The 24,566-nt window shown below is 41.8% G+C and overlaps 1 protein-coding gene across 2 annotated transcripts in view; it reads right to left on the bottom strand.

Annotated features, from left to right (window-relative positions):
• Positions 1-24,566, bottom strand: part of PRKG1 (protein kinase cGMP-dependent 1) — a 508,829-nt gene that overhangs the window by 33,998 nt on the left and 450,265 nt on the right. The gene's annotated exons all lie outside the window — the stretch shown is intronic.

The following is a 24,566-nucleotide window of genomic DNA, read 5'->3' as shown; positions in this document are numbered from 1 at the left end:
TGGCAGTAGTTTCTATAAATGTTTATTGAAAGTGGCAAGATCATTAAGGTCCCTGGAGAGAAATCACAGCCAGGTTTTATGAAATTAGATCCAATAAGCTGCGGGCTGGTGTGCAAATGCCTGGAATGAATGACTTCAGTCACATATCAACATTCCTATAAGAATATCTTCACTTCTTTTCCTTCTAATAAATTCACTAATAAACGTCCCAACCCAGGAGGTCCCAAAATCCAGATGCTCTTTCTTTAGCCCATGTCCAACTGGCTCACAACACAAGTTCACCAAGCCCTTGACTAAGGAAGCATGCAAATCGAACACATGCAAGCCTGCCAAAATAAGCTTCCCATGACTATCCTCATGAATATGATTCCTCTAAAATAGCTCCTTGTCAAGGTTTACAGTATTTTTAGAAAGGCTCAGAGGGGAAATGGATGAACAGGATCCACCCACTCAATAAAGTTTGACATTCAGCTGCTGGAGAAGTCCCCGTGCATGTACAACCTTCGGCTGCTGCTGACACAGACTTGTACGGGAAAAGAGTATTGACGGGATTATGGAGAGAGGCATGGAGGGTCCAAAGGGGAGGTGGCTTGGTTTTCAGTACTCAATTTTAGCCATAGTATCTTGCAATTAACATAGACTATAATCCACTATTTCACCTAGATGCTTCATTTCTGCATGATAACACTAGTGTAAAGATAAAACATCATTGTGTTAAGCAGGATCATACATACATATCCACCAGTCTATCTTTTTAATGTACCTCATCCGTCACACCCGTCTCTAATTCAATAATGGAATGGAAGTGATTAACTGACTTATTCCCTTCAAACTACCTTCTTTAGTCTATTTAAAACCACAATGACATTGCGACAGAAAGAAAAAAAAAATTAAAGTTAAAAGTGAAAAATAAAAAGAGGTTTCAAGAAATGTGAAAGGTCACATCATCAAGCCCCAAATCCAGTGCAATAAAGTGCAATTTTGTCTCAGAGGTGCTGTCAACAAATTACTTACGCTCTGCTTTATTATTTATACTGTCATCAGATCCTCTCAGTGACCTTGCTCCTGTGGCCACAGCAGCCTGATGCATCCGACTTTGGAAACCAATCACTACCAAGCCTGCTTTGAACTTGGGATAACCTTGTATGACACAGCTGCTTATCGATTGCTTTATACTCATCATGAGGTGCATACTAAAGCTGTCACTAAAAAAATCTGCTAAATGAAAGACATATTTATATGTTCACTTCTAAATCACAGCAGACACATTGTTCTAGGGGTGACAGAGCAATGAGATGGGTCTAATTTTCATGACAAATGTATAAACCCATTAAATACCCTTAATGATTTATAATTGCTAGGAAGATAAAATCCCAGCATGGAAAATTTTGCTTCAACAGTCAAACAACGGAAGCAAAGTTTCAGGTCAAGAAGCCCTGCATTACTTTGCCCAGGCTTGGGAGTGGAAGGAAGCCATCTCATGCTCCCAGGGAGGCAGGGGGCCAGCTACTCTGTCTTCTCCCCTGAGCAGCTAGTGAGGATTTCTCAGTGCTGAGCAAGCACGGGTGAGAGATGCTGAACAGAAGTATGTCAGAAGGGTTAGGGTCTGCAAAAACATATGGGACAGAGAGGAGAAATGCTTTTTTCTCTGTAACACCTCTTATCCTGAAAGACAGCCAAGTCCTACAAAAATGACATATAGTTCGCATCAGGTGATGTGAAAGGACAAAAACTAGCTAAGACATAGCGTGGTGCTGGCAAAGCAAGCAGGATGCTAGTCCCATCCCCTGCAAATTCCACCACTTCTCACTAAAGTCCCTCGGTTCGATGGGAGACGGGATCTTCCACTACAGTCCCAACTTCTTCATCATTTTGTGTGTTGTCACAGAAGCTGAAAGCTCTGCTGATGGCTTTTAAAGTAAAAAAAATCTCAATTTATTATTTTTCTTAGAAAATGTATTTGCAGCATTATTGTGATTGTTTTTTTGAAATCTCTTGGCTAATTCTCTTTGACAGACTGCTTATGTGTAGTTAGTACAGACAAGTGCAATGAGGCATATAAAGTAAATTGGATGCAGTTTTATAGATGCTGTGCAACAGGCATCCAAAACCCAGAAGAAATTCCAAAAATATATAGTGAAACCAAAACACATGTAAAATCAAGCAATCAAGGCCTTCCCATGCTCAGTTACAATAGTCACATCTGAATTGTTTTATTCCCACCTACAAAGGTCCAAGTCCACTTTCAAATCAAATTCCTATGAACTAACAGGAGTTATGCACTTCAGCACTGCAAAGTTTAAGAATAAATCTCTTCAGTCACTTAAATATTATTTTAAAAAAAAACCTTCAGTCACTGTCCCTGCCCATGGCAGCGGGGTTGGAACTAGCTGATCTTTAAGGTCCCTTCCAACCCAAGCCATTCTATGATTCTAAATAAGAATACCAAAATGCAAATATTCCCAAGCTATCTCCTAAATCAGAAATTGGGATATAATCCTCATCCTGAAATTTAGAATATGAATTCAGCTTCTGCCCTCCAACTTCCTTAATTTGAGTGTGCCGCTCCCTAAACAAAAATTCCCAAGGTTTTGCAACATGTGCTCCTTGCTTGACTAAGTAATAGTGAAAGACATACGTGATGTCTTTAATTTATCACCTCCAAAAGAACAGAGACACTTTCAAGACATTGAGAGGGCAGTGCAAAGACATACAGAAGACATTTAAAAATTAATATTGGTGTGTCTGTAGGAAAATATTTGGTTCTGGACCTGGTTGAAAAGATTTGCTGTGCTCAGACACTGTGGGGGGATGCTTGGGATATTCCTTGGGTATATAACAGAGATGGGATGAATGGTAGAGACAGTTTGACCACACTTGTGCAAGATGACGTGGAAGTAACTCAGCACTCTGTGGGAAAAACACATGTGTGCCAGGTCAGGGTGTATTTCTTCTGGGTATGACTTCGCAGATGCCACAGCCTCTTCCCATCTGGTAACTTGGCAGTCTAATGAGAAAGGCAGTTATATTCTAAATATGCAGCCATATGCTGGTGCTCTGAGACTTTTCAAACAAGAAAATGATTTTTTGACCCCTGGAAGAGTGGGTGATTTAAGTTCTTAAATTAATATATAAGAGGTGTAGTATTGGGAAGACATCTCAGGCAAGCTTGGAGGCATGAATGCAGATCAGCATCACACCCACAATCAGTGACACTCTGGAGCTACACAGATGCAAGGCTCAAACTTTCTCTGCTGAGATTTCTGGGTTTTTCTGACTCCAGTTGAATTATACATAATTAAAAAAAGAGCCCTTCTCCAGGTATTTTGTTAATTGTGTTTCTTGCCCTAGCTATCACAGGCCAAAATGCCTGGAAAATCATAGCTGGAAGTGTGCAAAAAGGAAAGATGCATGTGTGATCTAAATAGGAAGAAACAACGAAAAGTCTGTTCCTTAATAAATAACATTTAAAATTAAGCTGAGATTTTAACTAGAGTTTGTGGGAGGCCATGTATCAACTTTCAATGCACTCTTAATGGGACTTTTTTGTTTATTGATACTGGGTTTTGTCACCTACCCTACCAAACAAACCCTGCCAGAGCTTACAGTCCTGTAGCTAACAAGAGAAGAATCTTCCCCGTAGGGGATGTCAGGAAAGAGCAGAGGGGGACGTTCAGATCTAGGTTGAACACAAGCATCCTGCAGAATCGCCCATGCTCTTCTCCAAGAGCTTTCTTGCAAATCTGGATGACAGAGATATCTACTGAAATCTCACTCAAATGACTGGCTTTCTGCAACAGTCTTGCCCTAACGAGTATCAGTGCCCTTGTATGGAAAAGCTGGGACTTGGAAGCACCAGTCTTTAATCTCCCTGCAAATAAAATATGTACTCCTAAGGAGCTGCTAATTAAAATGCCTTGATTCAGCCTCTTCAGCACGGATAGGCATCACATGCAAGAAACCAGAGTAATCAGGGGGTATCAGGAGTAAATACCATCATCCACATGTCCCATTACTTTGAAACAGCAGTGCAGAAGCCACAGCCCAAGCATTTGGGCAATGTCTGTTATGCAGAATGGGAAAAGAAAACATGTGGCTTCTTGCACTGTTGGAGGTTTCCAACCATTTAAATGAGTGATTGCCTCCCAGGATGATGATTACTCTGAAACACATTTCAAGCTTTTCCTCCCAAAACTACAAATCAAATAAAATCAAATAAATTAAAAAATCATCTTACCTAAGCAGCTAAAAAGGATAAATGAGAAAATATGAGGAGCAAAGTTATTATCCAACTGCTCAGCTTTACTAAACTAGCTCACAATTCTTATCACATGAGCTAAATGGTTGGGAAACATTAGAATCTGTTACCAAACTGTCATCTTGATAGAAAACTTGGCTTCTTTCCACCTGCATGCTGCCAGCTAGTAGTAAATTGCAACCAAATGGGAAGCAACCACCAACTCCCTGATACAAGCGAATGTAACCATTTTGGGTGGATAAACGCAGAATTTCAGAGCCTTCCTCAGTGACAGACACCTGCTTGTTCAACAGCTATTTTTTCAGCCTTATATTCAGTTTTGTTGGATGGCCTGATTATTATTGTATCACCCATTGTTGAGGCAATGCACTTCTGCAGATAGAAATACTGAATCTCTGCAAAGACTAGAAAAACTTGAGTTGCAATACTTGGATGGTGATGATTAGACCCAGCCTGCAAGAATACATATGTGAAATAAGCCTAAGAGCCACAGGTGAAGTGGGTGGAAAAATACATCACAAAAGGAAACTGTATTTTTGTGTCCACTAAAAAAGAGATTCCATCTTCTTATGGTTCTTAAGATACAGCTAAATTCTTAAGACACAGATAATTTATTTTCATTATGCTGCTTCAACCAACGCAGCACTTCAAAAAAATATTTTGTGATAAACGAAAGCCAAAATTCCCTCAAATTTTCAGTTTTGTCACTATTTTTTCTATACATCTGAACAAACATATTTTAGACCTGGTGAAATAATGCACCTGGGTCTAATCTACTCATGGCACCTGGCTGCTGTTTGCCTGCCTGGTATCCTGAAGTCACAGCAGGCTTTTTGGATTGGATTCATGTTATTGACTTAAGAGAGATGCAATTCCAAACATAAATGAAAAGTGGCAGAGGACATGGATCGAATTCATGTAACAAGGAGGCTTTGTTATCTGAAAGCAATGTAAGGAAGAGCAGATGCAGCAAATGGTGATAGGGCATCCATGCCTTCCCTTCTGTGCCGGCCAGCCCTCTTCCCTGCCTGCTCAAATGACTCCAAAACCCTCAGGTTCATGTATTTCTGAGTGATTTTGGACAAGAGAAAAATCTATGAATGGTCATATGTGTGAAAGCAAAATAAAAAGCACCTCATGTACATCCACACAATATCCTTACCTTCAACTATGCCCTGTTTGAGTGGGACTCAGAAGATTTAGCCACAATCACGCAACAGACAGAAGCATGGCACAGTGACAGTGTATTTTACACAATCAGCAAGATCCAGAGCCTGGGAATGCCTGAAAGCAAATTCTTGAGTGGCACTGAGAGCAAATCTGTATTTCTTTATGGTGCATTGCCACTCATCCTCTCAGAGGTCCTACCCTGCATGCAAAACCCTTCTTATCTAGCATTTCCTCCAAATATCAATCCATTTGGATCAGTACACTTTGGGGGGGTGTGTGGTGGGTATGTCCCTTGACAAAACATTGCAGCAAAATAAAAATAACCAAGGTATCAACCCAAAACCCTCCTAGGGAAGACTCTTAACATGCTCATCAGACTTCTCTGAAAAGTCTGATTCTGCAAGGTAAATAGCACTCTCAAGTCTCCATGAACCTGTATTACCTGAAAAGGAGATGCTCACCCCAAAGTTACAGTCAGAACAGGCAGTGACAGCAGAGAATAACTAATTCCTAAATACCATCCCTCTGTATGGGAAATACCTATGTTGTGTGTTTCTTCCTCCAGGCACCAGATATGCATCTCTCTCATGATGTAACAAATGCACCTTTTCACTTCCAAATGTCCCTTTCAGATAAATGCTGCTATCGGTAAGAACAAAAATATCAGGAAAAAGACCAGCTCTTTACCTACTTTACCATCAATCCTATAATGTTACACTAAAGCTGAATTCATGTCAAGTTCTGTCACTTTATTGCAATTTATTAGTTCATTCACAAATACAGGATCACATAATTGTTCCAGGACATCTCTATTGGCAGTGAAAGCAAGAGAATGCCAATGAAAGACACTGAGCTGTTGGATAAAAGTACCAGCACAAGCCATCTGTGATATCTCCCATTGGCAGTGAGGTCACTGTTGCCCACCTGGCCGCGAATTGTATTAACCAGGGTGCACTGATATGCCATTGCCCTAAATCCAAATGGGGTTTCTGCCCTTTCACAGAGACAATGAACTGATGGCATGTTAGTATGCCCATAAACAATTCCTGCCTGGTATTTGCTATCCTAATGCTAACCCATTCCTGGGAGGGATGGGTACTATGGTGTTACCCACAGATCTTGACTTGCTGGAGAGGATTTACTTGTGGATGAGGATTTGCTGCCCTGCATCAAGGAAGACTAAGGAGAAGAACATAAAACTCGTCTTCTACTCTTCCATTTTTCATAGCTGCAAACAGCACTGAAAAAGTAAAAGATCTATATGAATCTACCTACATGTATCTGTAGATAGATAGAGGGAGAAAGTACAATAACTAATAACCCAGCTTTTCCTTATTTCAGGTCTCCTTCTTCCAGACCATCCTTCTGAGGTCAGTAGTGCAGTGGCTTTAACTCCCGATTTAGCTGCTACCACTTCCTTTTATGTCTTACACCTTCAAATGAAAATCCAAATCAAGAGGGATTTTGTTTGGATTTTTAAAAGCAGTGTGCTAGTGGTGATAATGCAATTGAAAGCTACAGCTGCATGGACCATTGCATTGAAAAGAAAGGCTTTCTTTCTTTTCAAGTTCATGTTATCAGGGCTGGGAAATTCTCTTGGACCCAACCAGCACTTGAACTCACAGCGTACTTGCCTTCAGTGACTTTCACATCAGGAGAAATAGCATACCTCCTGGTTTAGATTTTCTTACAGAAAGTGAACATTTGAGTGGCAGCTAAAACAGACATTAAAGCTATGGCATCTCTAACTTCCTCTGGAAGGGGAAGGAGATCTGAAATTAAAAACATAAAGTTAAAAAACTAACAGATAAATAATCCCCCCCCCCCATTTTAAAAGTACATCACTTTCAGTTAGAACTTGGCAACGTGAACATATTATGCTGTTATAATAAGCTGTGCTCATCGTAAGTTGTTTCAGCAGTTACACAAATAGAAGATTTGTTTGAATTATGGGGATTTGAAGACTTGCTATTGCATGGAGACTAATTTCACCGAGAAATCACTCAAATACAGTCAGTTAAAATAGCTCAGAAAGACCTTCTCATCATCCAGGGTCTTTAAAAAGTCTTAACTTCAAAGCTAATATTGTTGAACTCCTAAATGTGCCACCTTATTAAACAACTTCTATTTCTCTGTCTAGCAACAGTATGAGGCACTGCAGTGGGACCTTATCTGAACACAGGATGTGCAGGGAGCATCTTTATTAGGAAAAACTCCCTTTAAAATCCAAATTTCACCTTTTTTTTCCCCAGATGTTTGCTGTGGGATCCACTCCTCTTGTAACATGCACAACTGCTCCCATGTATTTAAGCTCACAACCAAACTGTTCAGAAAAAATAACCCTCCATTCTCCAAGCAGATTATAAGGGTTTTATGTAAATTTCCATGTATTTTGACTGCCCACACCCTGTTATACACATCCACACAATGCTCATGTAACAGAATCCAGCAAAAATTTTGGAGGAAGAACCAAACAAACTGGGATATAAAATGCCAGCTGACTGGGGGGGGATAATGCCATACAGGTATGAAGCAGAGTGCTTTTACTAGAGCACAAAGTTATCAGGATGGATTTTTAGGAATAGGGTCCCTGGTTTTCACTGAAAGTCAAAAGGAGGTCATCACTGAAATGCGTATTTTATTTTCTAGATGCATATGTTTCTCCTTCACTTTTAATGAAACAGCCTGATGCTCCCAACAGGACTGTCTCTCCAGGTCCTACTTTGGGAAGTCCTGGTTTCAGCTTTGGTTAAAACAACATTTGTGTTTTTGTAATACGCCTAATGCCAAGAATGTCCTGAAATAGTTCAAACAAGATACTCTACAGAATTGACTGACTTACAAAAACAAGACTTTAATGAATTTTAATTAAAAGGGGCAGAGGGAGGATGTGGAGGATTCCTTCCTCTGGTGGTGCTTCCTGTTCTGCACAGTATAAAAAGATATTGCTTAAGGAGGGGGTTTGTCTCTTCTCCACCCCCTCTTTTTATTCCTTTTTTTTAAACTCTGGATGTTGCTAGCCGGAGACCAAAGACACTGCCTCATTGCCATTGTATTGCATCTCTATGTTGGCTCAGCAGTGAGGGATTGAACCCAAAATAGTTGCTGATAACACTGTTGTGTACGGTATGCTGGGTTAACTTGGGTAGGAAACTCATTGGTGACAGTGGAAAAATACAACATTAATAACTTTTTCTGACTCCAAGAAAGGCAGCAACAGCACAACCTGAAATTCCATGCTAAACAAAGTTTGGAGGAAAAGCAAATGATTCACAGCACCTCAAACGCTGCAATCAGACCTTGACATCTTAATTTCATTTCAATGAAAATAACATCAATACAAAATGAAAGTTCATTAAAAATTTTATCAGCATCTTTTTTTCCTCAAATAAATTCATGTTCAAATCATGTATTTCTGTAAAGCATTTCCTTGACAATTGATAATTTTCATTAGAAAAATCCCTACCAGTTTTCCTTGAGCAATAGGTATTGTCAAAGTTGCCGGGTGGAAGAAATACTGTTTTACTATCCCTGCTCTACCCATATTCCAATATCATCATGTTTTGATGCCAGCAGGTATGCAGTACTGGGGGTTTTTTGAGTTTTACGGTGAGTTTTTTAATGACGTTCAGCTAAAATACTAACCCACTAGCTAAAACATAGATATTATACGCTTTAGCTTACTATAGTCCACTGAGAGTTTCATGTTCTGATCACCCCATCCCTACTTCCAAGAAGGCTTTTGGGGGTTTTGGTGGTGGTTTTTTTTTGGGGGGGGGGGGGTGTTTTTCTTTTTTTTTTTTCTTCTTTTTTTTTCTTCTTTTCCTCTCCCCTACAGCTGTGCCCATTACAAGAGAAGTGTGGAGTAAGGATCAAATTGCAAAGAAACATTTATCACACTCTCAGACACATGCATTACAAAGAGAAAGCTCTCCTGACTGGCTAATGGGAATAAATTGAGAGCGCAATGCACTTCAGCTGGATTTTTTATCTTTGTAATGCCAGCACCCTGCAATACTATCTATGCCTTAATGGCCTTCTTGGCACATTTCTCTTCTCACATACCTACGCTAATATGAATAAGCAACCTTTCAGAATAAAATAGTAGATTTATGTTGTTGGGTTGCAGCATAACATCTAATATCCCATGGCAGGGTGACATGGCTAGAGTCAAATGCAGTTCATTGAAGGATTGCCAGAGACTTTTTGCCTATAGCATGTTAATTCCTGTATAACTCTTCCTAAATCATGGGTCACTACCAAGACAAAATCTGGGTTTAAATCCCCAGATTCACCAGCTGAATCAGCTACAGTTTAGATATACTCGGCAATACTGAATTCTGTTGTAGCACTCACACCCTAACTTTTAAAGTAATACAAAGTCAGTGAAAAATAAACCTATCATGGTGACGTTAACTGCCCTTGAATAGTTTAGAAGGGGAAAAAAAAGTATTATGGTGAGGAAGAAGACAATTCACAACCTTCTGTCTATTCTCCTCATTAGCTCTGAATTTAACAGTTTGAATCTGTGGAGAGAAAATATATTTGCAAGATAAGGCATCAAGGGCTTTTCCTTTCACCTTTCTGATTGACTTTCCTTTGGAAAACACCAAGGAAAACCCATGCTTATGAGAAGTACTCAGGAAAAGAAGCATTTCACCTTAAACCCCCCAAAATGACCTCCGTAGGGTCAATAAACCCCAGGTACCAAACTTGTTTCAAAGGTACCACTACATACCACAGAAGAACACTACATTTATTTTAAGGCAACTTGTTGGGAGTCACTGGGGAAGAGCTGTGGCCATGTTACAGCCTTGGAAAGTAAGATGTGATCTCAAGAAAAAAATCAGTCTAATTACGGCTTGAAATTGCTCAAATCACAGTTAGTTCTGCTTGTTGCTCTTCTACTTTACAAAATCTCACAATCTAATTGCAAACTGCTAATTAGAACCCATGAACTGCAAATTGGCTAATCTAAGCAAGTAAACACTAAATGGCCCTTTTGCCTCCAGCCTTAATGTAGCTGTTGCTTGCATAAGTAAAGGGTCACCATAGCAACAGCAATGATCAGATTAAGAAGACTTGGTTGCAGTTTTCTTCTCTTAGATTATTTAAAGAATGTGGAAAACAGATTGATATATTGCTGATGTTAGACATACTTATCTTTCCAACTCACTGTGTTCACTACTTATTGCGTATTTGTTTAAGTTCCATGGGTTCCAGACAACAGCATGCTGCTATGTTCTTCCCTCATTTCTTTTTTCAAATGGCCCTAATCCTTTAGGAAAAAATAACTTGCTAGATGGTTTCTAACTTGATGGCTGCTAAAGCAGAGGTCTACCTTGAGTGAACTTGTGTCCCTTCTCCAAGGGCTGCCCAGAGGCATTTCTGCAATGTTTCCTGCAGCCTCTTCCAAATTCTCAAGTAGGACCATGTTTGATAGGACCTGGAGATGTTGCTGTAGCAGACGGATGAATAATGTTCTCTTAATCCAGTGGCTTCCCCACAATGCCCACAGATCATTAGTGAGAGCTACTTATTGTATTGGGGTGGTCGGACTAAATCTCCTGAAGCGTTACTGCAAAACCCTCAAGCTTTCATTCCTTTGGCCAATGTTGGAGTGCTCCAGCCATGCCGGCATTGCCGGTGGAAGTTGTTGCATCCAGCATGTTTCATCCTAATTTACTTTGAGAAGTAAGGTGACATATAAGAGGAAGGCAGGGAGGAGGGGAATATTACATAAAATCCTACCGAAAAAGTGGGAGCCAGCAGGAAGTAGATTTTTCCTTACAAAGCAAGTGCGTGTGCACACAAAGCGAGTTTTTTTGCTCTGCTTGTTTATTCTGGCAGACAGATGAAACTGTGGGAAGAGATCAGTGATACTGGGTTCCACATAACCAACCCCATCCTGGTATCACCCTGTGTCAGACCCGCTTTTAATTTGACTTATCTGCTAAGATTTTGCTTTCTTGTGTGAGTATCACTTTTGAAAGCAAAACCAATGTCTTGGGCCATGCAAGTCCTTTTGGCTCCATATGGGAAAGACTCTGCAAGAGGCAGAAAGTTTCCCCTGGCACTTAACAACTCTACACAAACAACAAAGTCCGGTATCTGGCAAAAGTCAAGAAAGAGCATCAAAATGAAGGGCCAATTTAAAGAAAATCCAGAGAAATAGAAAAAACAAAGCAACTGTTCATGCACGACCCCACAAACATCTAAGAAAGGTCTAAGAAAGAAGAATGGGAGAACTACATGGTCTAGCTCTCAACAAGGCTATGGCACAACAAACATATAGAAGGCATGAAATGACCATCGCTGGGATGACATACTAGCAGCCACAGAAGACACTGGAAACATGAAGGCTACACCAAGTAGCCTGTCCTAAGGAAAGAGTGATTTATTGTGTTAAATCAGTTAACAAATCAAATTATCAAGTCATGCAGATAATCTGTAGATGGAAATTCCAGTCTACGCAAGGAAGGAGTGTATTAGGATGTTACTGACCACCCACTGGATGGGCAAAAGTGGCTGTGATCTGCTGAAGGATTTCTGACAAGACTTCAGCAAAGACATCCAGCATGAGTACACAACAAACTCTAGATACACTATCTGTCAAGTCTAAACTTTTAGGCACAATTAATGATTATTTTAGGATGTGGCTAATCTGGTGGCCCAAGAACAACGAAAACTTGTGACTTGAGGCTGAATGATATGCAAGACCTATTTCAAAGTACTACCATTGAAGAATCTCCCTGTAACAGAAACCATGATGTATTGAGATTCAAAGTGGCTGGAGGTCTGAAAAAATAGGTTTAAAATAAAAAAAATCACTCTCGCACTCAAAAATTCAAAAACAGAATTCAAAGAGTAGCTAAAAGAGTTGATTAGAAGAATTGGATCTTAGCAGCAGCACGTAGGCATCTGGAAGCATATAGCAAACATACCATATATAAAATGTGGACCTAGGACAGGTCAAAAGGAAGTTGGTACGGCTGAACACCAGGATGAGACAGACATTAAAAGCAAGAAGGCATCCTTCAAATACGAAGTGGTTTCAAACAAATTAATAAAGAGAAAAGAAGAATGGAATCCTGTCCGGTTGAAAGGAAAACCACCATAAGGCAGGACAAAAAAATAATAATGTAACTAACAACTTCAAAAGGCTTAAAAATGAGTAATAAAGCCTTCTCAATCACAGCAGCAGCAAGGAGCCTGACCATAGGGTGTAGGGTCTCCAGAAGCTCATGCTCTACAAAAAGCACACTGAGAAGAACAAAGCCATGTGAGAAAAGCTCAGTGCACTTTTTACCCCTGGGTTCAACATGGAAGATCCTGGGGAGATCCTCCCACCACAATCTTCCTTCCCAGGGGAATCACCAGAGTAACCGCCTCCAATTGAAGTGTCAGTAGGGGACCCAAGTCAACCAAAGGATCATTAACCCATCTCCAAGCCCAGATGGTGTTCACCCGGCACTTCTGCATGAACTCAAGGTGAACTACTAACTGTGGTTTGTAACCAGCCCTGCTTGCTGAGGAATGGAAGTGGCTTTTTGATGTGATCCAGAGCGCTGTACTCGACTAAGCCCAACATCTGTCCTAATAGAATTAGTTGACACATGGATAAATCTGACTTTGGGGAAGAGCCAACATACTTCACAAGTCTACTGGAGTTCTTTGAAGGAGTCGACAGGCACATGGACAGGAGAGATCTGGTCAATATAGTTGGCTTGGATTTCCAAAAGGCATTTGACAAGGTTTGAAAGGCTGTTAGAGAAACTAAGCTGCTGTAAGATAAGAGGAAAAGGTCTTTGCATTGATTAAAAAAAAGTTAAAAGTAGGAAACGGCAGATAGTAGTATATGGATGGCTTTCCTAATGGATGGAGGCCAACAGTGCTCAGATCTTTCCTGCTCAACATCTTTACAGATGATCTGTAAAAGGGGGTAATAAATAAAATATCAACATTGGTTAAGGATATTAAATCGCCAAACTTAGCAAACAAAAGCCCAAGGTGAAAAATTGCACAAGGGCTTAAACATACTGATAATACTGATACTACAAGATAATACATTCACTTGAAATCCTGTTAGAAATGCAGTGATGAACATTAGGGAAAAAAAATATCCTGACCTTATACATGCCGTAATGGGTTCATTCATCCACTTTTACCCCCTCCCATCTCAAAACCTACAGAGCAGAATTGGAAATGGTACTGGTAAGTGTGACGGTAAGGAGCACACATCTGGATTGGTTTCTGTTGCAGGAGTGACTGTGCTAGGGGCTTCTTCCTGGGGAAAAGACAACTGAGGTAGGCGATGACAAAGGTCTAAAAACTTGGGTGTGCCATGGAAAGCAGCTAAGCAGATTCAGGGAAAAAATAAAACCACCAAGGGCTACTAAATATATTGACAGCACCTACATGCAGTAAGACCCAGAGTTCCAAATCACTGGACATTGGTGGATCACAAATCAATACACATCTCCGCTCTTGTTCTCCTTCCTAGATACCTGCTACTGGGGACAGTCAGACACAGGATACAGGGTTAGCTACATCTTCATGCAGTGAGGCCACTCCTATATTGGCACTTCCAATGTATCTGTATATAACTGGAATAAACTGAGAAACTCAAGGCCCCTACTTCTAATGTATAATAGCATTAAAAAAAACCAGAGAGTTGTGTTTCACAGTGCCTGATCTGGAAGCCTGTTTGTGTTCTACATGGTGAGAGATGAGCTGTTCAATCTTATGACTTGTCTTGACTAGATAAAAGGAAGTTTTTATCAGACATTTAACACATGATGGCTAACATAAGGGAAAAGCATAGTTCTCACTTATTCACTGATGCTCATCCTAAATTCACCACATGAGAAAACTACCAAGTACTTTGTCAACATTTGAATATTATCATGTGCTAATGAGAGAGCAGGAAAAAGAAAAAGGAAGCAAACAAACCACCCTAACCCCTGATTTTTTCTACTACAGATAACTCCTTGGCTTGAAAAGTGATACAAGCTGTCTCATTTTGGGACTACAAGCAAGCTGGAAGGCTCAAAACCCCTCACACTGCAGCAGTTCAAGAACTCATTTGCCTCTGTTCTAAATGGGAGAAAAGTATTTCCTAAAACACCTCCCAGGTACTCAGCTCATTTGGGAGAAGGGCTCATGACATCCCAGGAGATAAACATGACTTGCACGATTGAGCGATCCCCAAAACACACCTCCAAGCCCTGCTCCCATACTACAGCACTGAAATGTCACTGGCTACACATCATCTACTTGGTTCAGTGGCCCAGACTTTGAAAATTTAATCAAGTAAAGGTAACGACGGGCGTACCAGCATGTGTGGGCAGGTCAACCTAGAGAGGATCAAGGGGCTCTACTGAAAAACACCAATGGGGATTCAAGAGACATTGGATCAAAAGCAATGAGTTTCCTGGAAGTTCCTTAGCATCTGCTTGTAGGCTCCCATCAATTTTCCAGCCAAGACAACTTCTGAAAGGCATTTTCCCATACTTCCACTGGAGGGCAGGAATATCACGTATTTTAACAGGCCACCCTTCAGCTCATTGCCACACATCCATATGCTTAAAACAGCTTTAGCAAGGCCTTGCCTTCGGGAGATGTTCTTGTACACTTACAGACTAATTTTGCTCCTATCCTGCCTTTATGAGTAGCTCCATTTTTCCAAACATCATTATTTACATAAAACAACTACAATATTCCCAGTTTACCCCCTTATCAATACCACCTACGCCAGTGCTACTACCTTTGCCTCTGTCCCCTCCATTACGTGCAGCACTCCAAGTTCCCCTGTTTTCCCTACCTACTTTTCCTATAGGTAACACCGAGGTCAGGCTGACAGGCCTGCAACTCCCTGGATCCCCTCTCCTGCCCCCTTCTTGTAAGATGGGCAGGGTCTTCTGGGACCTCCCCAGTTAGCCAAGACTGATGATAAATGACGGAGGGTGGCTTGGTGAGCTCCTCTGCCAGATCCCTCAGTACCCTCAGGTGGATCCCATCCAGCCCCATACACTTGTGCACATCTAAGTGGAGCAGCAGGTCACTGACCCTTTCCTCCTGGACTGTGGGGACTTCATTCTGCTCGTCTTCATTCCCGTCTTCCAGCTCAGGGGGCCTATTACCCTGGGTGAAGCTGGCCTTACTATTAAGGGCTGAGGCAAAGAAAGCATTAAGGACCTCAGCCTTTTCCTCGTCCTTTGTGACAATGTTCTCCCCCACCATTCAATAAAGGATGCAGATTCTCCTTGGCCCTCCTTTTGTTTCTAATGTATTTGTAAAACCAATTTTTGTTATCTTTTACAGCAGTGGCCAGCCTGAGCTCTAGCTGGGCTTTCGCCTCTCTAATCTTCACCCTGCATAACCTCACAACATCCTTATAGTCCTCCAGAGGTGCCTGCCCCTTCCTCCAAAAGTGGTAAACTCTCCTTTTCTCCCCTGAGTTGCAGCCAAAGCTCTGTTCAGCCAGGCTGGTCTTCTCCCCTGCCGGCCCATCTTTCTGCACATGGGGACAGTCTGCTCCTGCACCTTTAAGACTTCCCTCTTGAAGAATGCTCAGCCCGCCTGGGCCTCTTGGCCCTTCAGAACTATCTCCCAAAGGACACTGTCATCAAGACTCTTAAACAGGCCAAAGTTGGCCCTCTGGAAGTCCAGGGTAGCAGTTCTGGTGACCTTCCTCCTTACTTCTCTGAGAATTGAAAACTCTGTCATCTCATGATTGCTATGGCTAAGATGTCCTCCATCCATCACATCACCCACCAGTCCTTCCCCGTCTGTTAACGGCAGGTCCAGTGGGGCATCTCCCCTGCCGGCTCACTGCCCAGCTGTGTCAGGAAGTTATCTTCCACACGCTCCAGGAACCTCCTAGGCTGTTTCCTCTCCGCTGTGTTGTATTTCCAGCAGACATTTGTAGGTTGAAGTCCCCCATGAGAACAAGGGCCAGCGATCATGAGACTTCTCCCAGTTGCTGGTGAAATGTTTCATCTGCCTCCTCATCCTGGCTGGGTGGTCTGTAACAGACTCCCACCAGGATACCTGGCTTGTTGGCCCTTCTCCTGATTCTTACCCATAAACACGCAACTCTGTCACCATCATTCAGCTCTAGGCAGCTGAAACACTCCCTGACACACAGAGCTACCCCACTGCCTTTCCTTCCTTGCCCATCCCTTCTGAAGAGTTTGTAGCCATCCATCGCAGCACTCCAGTCATGCCAGTCATCCCACCATGTTTCCATGATGGCAGCTATGTCATGACGGCTTCCAGCTCCTCCTGTTTGCTGCCCACGCTTTGGGCACTGGCACAGATGCACTTCAGCTGTGCTATGGATCTCACCTCAAACACTGGTGTGCTGCCCCCAGGCTCATCTCTAACAAGCTTGGTTTTATTCTGTTCCTCCTTCAAATCTAGTTTAAATCTCTCTCAACGAGCCCTGCTAACTCCTGAGCTAGAATCCTTTTCCCCTTTGGGATAGGTGAACCTCTGCTGCTGCCAGCAGGCCTGGGGCTGTGTAAACTGACCCATGATCAAAACCCCCAAAACGTAGCTGGTGACCAGGTATTGATCCGTCTGACCTTCCCATTGCAGGCCCCAGCGCTCCCTGCAGCCGGCAGGATGGAAGAGAGCACTGCCTGGCTCCTGATCCCTCAGCCAGGCGCCCCAGGGCCCCGAGGTCTCTCTTGGCTGCCCTCAGACTTGTTGTTTGGACTTCATCACTGCCCACTTGGAAAACCAGTGACGGGTAATAATCTGGGGGCCATACCAAAAAAGAGAATTTTTCTAGTAGCACCCCTTACCTGGGCGCCAGGGAGGCAGCAGACTTTCCTGTGGGCTGGCTCTAGTCGGCATACCGGGCCTCTGTTCCTGTCAGAGTGGAGCTGCTGATGACAGCCACCTTTCTTCCTTTCCTAGCAGAGCTGGCCATGATGTGTGGGGGTGACCAACTCTCCCTGGACAACTCCTCCAACATGGATGGGCTTTTGTCCACACCATCATGCTCCTGGCCCTCAGATTCCAGAGCCGTGTGCCTGTTGTACTGGGGAAGGTGAAGTAGGCCAGACACGGATTCGCCTGCTGCCACAACCAGACACCTGTTCCCATTCCTCCATTTGCTATAATGACCCTGTTAGCTCATTAAATGGGAAATTATTCTGCAGATGAAGCTTTTTTCTCTCGGTCTCCTTCTCTGCCAGCTACATTTACATTTAAGGACTGAAGATGGGAGAAAGTAGGACAGTGGCAGCTCCAGTTTTGCTTTGGTTTTTTCTGACTTCTGGTTAATTTGCTTAATCTCTTCATATCTGTTTCCTTATCTGTAAAATGAAGATACACTAGGAGACTTATTCAAGAACAGATCACATGTGGGATGTCTGGGATGAGGTCAAAGGTCCATTTTTCCCAGTGTCTCCTCTGGAGAACAGGCGTGAGGAAGCACATGGAGAAGCAGGGCAAGCAGGCAGTGATATTTCACTGAATACTCTTGCTGCCTCTGGAGGCTTGATGGGTTTTCAGAAGTTATTGTAAAGGTGTTACATGAAGGAGCAGAGTTGCTCCTGCTCACGATCCTGGTGGTCATAAACCTCATGAGAGGCTCCACAAAAGTGCTTCAGGACTAGGAAACATAGCTTAGCATTCTCCCTGACCCACGTAAGAGGAAGATTGTGCCACCCTCTTTACTACTGTAATAAATTCCAAGTATTTTTCATTAAACTCGTAAGTATCTTTTTGGCACAGGGATGCTGCTTTTTCCAACAGAAACATAACCAATCACAAAGGGTGATCCCCTCTACTCCATGATATGATACAAATCTCAGATCACAGCAAGGATTTCTTGCACTGTAAACACTTCTCCATTACCACCTGGTGGTCAGTCTATACACATAAACTTTCCAGAAGTCCATTTCTGCTCTCAAAGAGGATCATACACTTCCTTTAATGAGTAGGTTTTTTCTCCTCCTTCTTAGAGAAGGTTTCTTCTCTTCTCCATCATCAATAAACAACAAAATTCTAACTGCTCACCCACCAACACTTATTTTTTTAATGTAATGAAATAATACTTAACTCAAAGGTAAGTAATGACTTCTGGGGAAGAACTATATAGACAAACACACGGTTTCTGATAAAGATCATCTTCCTGCACTTCCCCTCCACTAATGGCTATGCTGTCACTTGAAACTCCCAAGAGAGACTTATTATCTTCTTCTTTTCCCAGAATTAGCAGCAGTGTTTTCAAATTGGCTTCCCTTTGCCTGAAAATGAATTAGAAAAGACCTAAACTCAGCTACACATCAAACACATAATTCTGTAAAATTTTACTGTCAAGTACTTCTGTGTCAAATGCTGCTGACTCTTGATTAATACCAGGCAAACCAGGGAGGGTCAGAACTCACTCGTAAGTGATATATGGGGATTAGGAATGTCTGCATCCAGCAGGGCTAAATATAGATTTCTTTTTTAAATAGATAGCAGTGTTTTATCTTATCATGATACAGAAGTACGTGTTTTGTTTGTTTATTTTCGAGTCAAGTGGGTTTCAATGCTTTCTACGCAGGGCTATACAAGACCTGCAATAGCCCATTTGACAGCAGTCATGGTATTTCCAAAGCTGCTGGGGCTCCAATGGGTCAAACCCCTCCTGTGGGTTCACAGAGGGAAGGATAAGCCTATTTCAGCTGAAAGGCTGTGAAAAAAGGCTTTTCTCCTGGAGTCTCCAAACCCAGTGGCAGCTGCTGGTGCTGAGCAAATTAACTACATTGAATTATGCTGCCCTATCTGCCTCTGCATTTGCCTTCCTTGCTATGTTTCCTGCTTAGCTGCTCTAATACTCTACATTACCCCTATATTTATCTTCATTTACCTACCTACTGTGCAGTTTTTCTATTTTTCTGTGGTGCAGTGCAGGTTGCCCTCCCGAAAAGCAGTGAAATGTTGGCTGGAGATGCTCCTTTGTGATCCTGGACACTTATGACCTAAAAATATTGGCTCTCAAACATCAGCTCTATGTACCATTCAGTTTTTTCAGTCTCCAAGGTGAAAGAAATTGAGGCCTTTTTGGTAGCTGCATCTTCTTGAACAAATTAATTTTGTGCCTCTGTCCCAGCAGCTCCGTGTTTCGTACTATGTCATCTTTATGTGTGTGGTGACAAGCTTTATTGGTGTTGACAACACTGGGCTGCAGCAACATCAACTCATCCTTTCTGTGATATTTTTTATTTAATTCTTAGTTTTTACAGAAGTTCCTCATTATGGCTGAATCAAGGCTGAAGACACCTGCAATTTGGAGCATCCTCCCTTCTGTGCATGGAAGTGTCCTGATATGCTTTGGATACTCCCCCATGAGTACTAATTGATGTTGGGTGCCTACTTAAGACAACTCCAGATGTAAGTCATACGGGGGACACCAAAAGCCTGAGGAGACAAGGAGAGATGCAGCTCTGCCTGCTGCAGCCCAGCTTTGGGAAGGAGTGAAGGAGCCCCAGGCTCCAGCATCCCATACATGGATATATGTGGGAGTCAGTAGCGATGAACTACAGGGAGTCTGTTTCCCCCATAAACCGAAGGGTCAGGTGTCCAGTAGATCAAACGATCAGGCAGTGCACAGCAGACAACCTCTCTGAAATCAAGGCCAGAGAGGTTTGAGATCACTGCAGTTTTCCTCCTCCAGCTCTTCCTGCGGGGGCTGGAGCAGAGATCCTGTGGTTATTAAGGGGATCAAGAAGCTGATGACCGTCTGAAGGGAGTCCAGATGTCATTTCAGGAGTTCTCACAACGATGGCGCTACATCTGCTGCCCGGGTCCTCAGTGCACTTTTACACAATCTCTTCGTGCCATCAGCCATCTCTTTGCTGCCACCTGCTGACCTGAGCTATGATGCTACGACGTGGCAGGTCAGATTTGTCAGCCTTACCAGCTGAGTCTCCTACAGCCAGTGGAGCCCCCCTGAGATCCCCAAGAACAGGGGTCCTCAAACTTTTTAAACAGGGGGCCAGCGCGCAGATGAAGTGGCAGGCAGCCATCTGCGGCTGCTTGGTTTCCCCCCCAACCCCTGGCGGGGGGTGTGTGTCTGTAAATACTGGAGGCCGGATTGAGGACCCTGGGGGGGCGTATCTGGCCTGTGGGCCGTAGTTTGAGGACCCCTGCCCAAGAATATCCCAGCCCACAGCAGACACCAGCAAGCTACTCTTTCCCAACCTCTCAAGCCCTATAAGCTCATCACCAGACAAAACACCTTCTGTTCCTCTTAGGCTGACCTGGCACCCTGCCAGTTTTGAGAAGGGTGAACCTAGACTCCATAACCAACTCAGCTGTTTTAATTGAATGGGCTACATCTTTAGTAAATCTTTATGAGGCTGTCAATATCATTCCAACCTGCAGGCCACTGGAGAAGTCCAAAGCCTTCAGGAAAGGTGGGAAAAGACCACTTTCTGGAGACCACAGAGTTCTGCCATGAGCCTCAGTACTCTCCAACCATGGGGATGTGCAGCACCAGAAGGACCAGGCTGCTACGTCACTGCTTACCCTGACAAACATCTACAAAACATAAAGCCATAAAACTACCTATGGAGGAGAAGGGAAGTCAATGTAGTTGCTAATTTATTCTCTTCTTTTGGAACAATTAAAAGATACTCCAAAGCACAAATGTTTCAGAAGGCTGCAGAGCACCTCAATACTGAGGACAAAGTAATGACTGTATGATCTGGGAAATTAACAGCATTAAATGACATAGATTTGCTCAGAAGAAGGGGAGAATTAAGTATATTTCATTGGGAAAAAAATAAAGAAAAAAAATTTTAAAAATAAAGAAAAATCAGTTTGAACAAGAGTTTGGTCCAGGTGCTACCATCTTTGATAAAGATTTGAAAGGCAATTTCATGGCTAACAGCTTACATATATATACGTGTATTATCTACGTGTGTATCTCTCTCACTATATATGGGGATAACACCAACTACAAAGAGATGCCTGAAAAGCAGCAACAAAAGACCAACAAAACTAACTTCCTGGCATGGTTAAAAAATGATTTCTAGATGCTGTGTTAAGAGGTCAAGTGCTTACCACTCCCCTTTTCAACATTATTTTAAAAGATAATTTTAAAGTCGCTTTACTGCAAGAACAAAGTGACCAGGAAGCACAGATATGGAGACATATCTTGAAGTTGTAATGTGTGACAACAGAGATAACAGTATGAATTTCTGATGTAGTACCTTGGATTAGTCAATCTTACATGCTGTTTTGCAGATCAGGAAGCTGAACGACAGAGAAAAGCGACTTGTCAAAGAGTTATTCATGATGGTAATTGACACTACTGGGAAGTTAAAGGTTTTTAACTACCCTGATCCTTTCCAGACCCAAACAGTGGGAGTAGGGGAAGCCACACATGTTCATCTCACACTACAACTCAATAAACCTAACTCAGCAATACCTACTCAAACCAACTTCAAGGCAGGCAGAAGGAAGAAGAAAAAACATCTGTCAAGAGCAGGGTTATCTCAAGGTAATTGCCACATCAACCTGCAGAGAAATGCAGGTTCTGGAGAAAGCCTATAGTCCAAAAACAAGCATTTGGGACTAAAAAACAGCCTAAAGATATTATTACTTAGCATCACAACGGATGCCCTTGTTTCAGCTGATTCTGTGAAGACTATCTCGCTGCTGATAGGCATTTCTGGATAATGAGGAACACAGCTGTGAAAATCCACGTTGATGCATATGAACATTAAAACAAATGAATGACATGTTTCAGGAACTGCTTATAAGTCTTACTGGTAATAGCCCTACCAAAGCCCACTGTTTCAAAAACCTTTTTTTTTATATATATATCCTTACAAAGTTTGCCAAATCGACTGTTTTTTAAACTCAGACCTGTTGAAAGATGTAAAATCTATCTTTACATTTTTAGTATAGCCTTAGACAAAGCATTACATTCATATTCTTCAAAGTTGGACTGAAATGCAAACCTCTCGTAAGCAATTCATAGACTCACCATGGCATTACAAGAAATGTCCTTAAGGAGGTTTTTCCAATTATTTCAGCTCATCTACCTTGGATCACCAACAGATACTGAAGCAGCAGCTACTAGATGATATACTGTAATATATGAACTAGAGTATGTTTCTCTGCAAAACGTATGGAAATTGTACATGAACATCACATTTCCAATTCATGAGCTATAATTCATTATACCAAAAGGAGAGGGTTTGTTATTTTTATTTGCAGTGGAGCACTTTGCACTGAAACAGCCATGAAGGCAAGAAATGCAAATTATCTCCTTTTCAGAAAACGTAAACTGCTGAAGTTTTAAGCATCATACATGGATACTCAAAGCAAAAAGCATAAAAGCCCCGATCAAGTTGTTTCTGGAAGGACGAAATTCAGTGGCCATCAACTTTCTCGCCTTTAACTTGCCTTGATTTTTCCCTTCCCAGTTTATTTAGCTGTAAGTGTGTTTGTCCCTGGTATATCACGTGGGCGATTCAGCAGAGAAACAGTTATGTTTTTGAAGACCTCTTTTTATCTCTTTATTCTCTATTGCTGTAACAGCCCAGGTTCCCATAGAAACTGAGAGTAAAGAATGAAAGTGTAAAATACAAATGAACAGGTCTAAGCTGGCAGTGTTATGTTTTATTAGATGTATAAATATGACAAAGAGGTGCTGGGTATGGGTTCCTTTCTAATGGAAAAGCCAGATAACGCTACACCTTATCAAATAAATAGAGGGCATATAAATTTTAAAGACTGGAGTCAGCAAGTGCTGACTATTAATAGGTTGATACCGCTTTCTGGAATTGAGTCATTTTCTAGATTATTCATTTTCAGAGCAAGCAAAATAACCTTCTCCTCATCTGCAGGTCTCATTGTGAATCCCTCAACCGCCCCAAATCACTAGCAATTCTCATCTATTGACACTGGAGCTTTGCATTGTGGGAATAGGGCAACAAACACTAATTTCACAGGGGTTTAGGACCTTGTGAGCTGGACTCCATAATTTTAAATTAATATTGGCATATCAATTGAAGTTCTCTGAAAAACTACTTCCATTGTAAAAATGGTTTTCTGAGTAAAGATCAGTCCAGATGCCTTCTTCATGCTTTTGAAGAAGTTGATGTATTTTGAACGTATTCCTGGATTATTCTTTAAACAGAACTAGCTTTAAAAGTCTAGCAAAAAGGGGTCTATTAAAGATGGAAGACTTCAGAAAAATTACCAATTTGATTGCCCCAGTGAACTTCCAACACGATAATAGGATTCTTCACATCATAACAAGATCACTGAATATGGGAGATACTAATGTGACTACAAATTATTCAAGCTCTGAATAGTTTTTAAAAGTCCATAATAAAATATGATTGAATATATGTGAATGTAGTAATCTTTCTAAAGACATTTTCAAGCACCCATATACATATATCCCATCAGTGTTTATCTCTGAGCAGCCTCATCGTGCCACCTCCAAAGGCATGACACAGATAAGACTCTTCTGAGTCCCAGCAGTAGGAGTGATGCCCTCTACTTGAAAGTTTCATCTTCCAAGCGCTTCCATTCACTAAAACTTGTGGAAAATTAGGAAAACTTTAAGAATGCTCAGGTGAGTATGATTCCTCCCCCAAGACAAACTGTGTTATCCAATTCACTGACTCGAAAGGGGAATTCATTATCAGTAGTTCCTGTTGACTTTTTGAGCGATATGGCCCCTGGCACGCCTAAAGCTCAGCTGTTTTATGTTTGGCTCTTCCATTAAATGGCATAGGAGATGCTGCAGGTCAAACAAACATTTGAATTTCTTTCCCCCACCCGTGTTTAAAACAATATTTCAAAATGCTTGAAGCCATTCAAAGAGACTTGCTATAAAAGGACCCTTCACTGGAGAGACTCCTGCTTCTGTATATGCCCTCATAAAGCCCTCACCCAACCCTTATGCATCACATTAGGAAAGGGAATGTACAGAACTGCTTGTTTCCAGCCTTTATACCTTCTATTTCTCTCTGAGAAGTCTGAGTATTTTTTCCATTTTCAGGAGCAATAGATGGTAGCTGTCCTGGATAAATGATAAAAAATTTGCCTGCTTACGAAAAACCCACAAAGGTTGACCACATACAGAAACAAGAGAAAATACTCTTAACTTTGC

This window comes from Falco biarmicus, chromosome 9 (assembly GCF_023638135.1).
Source record: "Falco biarmicus isolate bFalBia1 chromosome 9, bFalBia1.pri, whole genome shotgun sequence".
In the NCBI taxonomy this organism is placed as follows: Eukaryota; Metazoa; Chordata; class Aves; order Falconiformes; family Falconidae; genus Falco; species Falco biarmicus.
The sequence above is the reverse complement of the archived record's forward strand: the minus strand, read 5'-3'. Positions and strand labels throughout refer to the sequence as shown.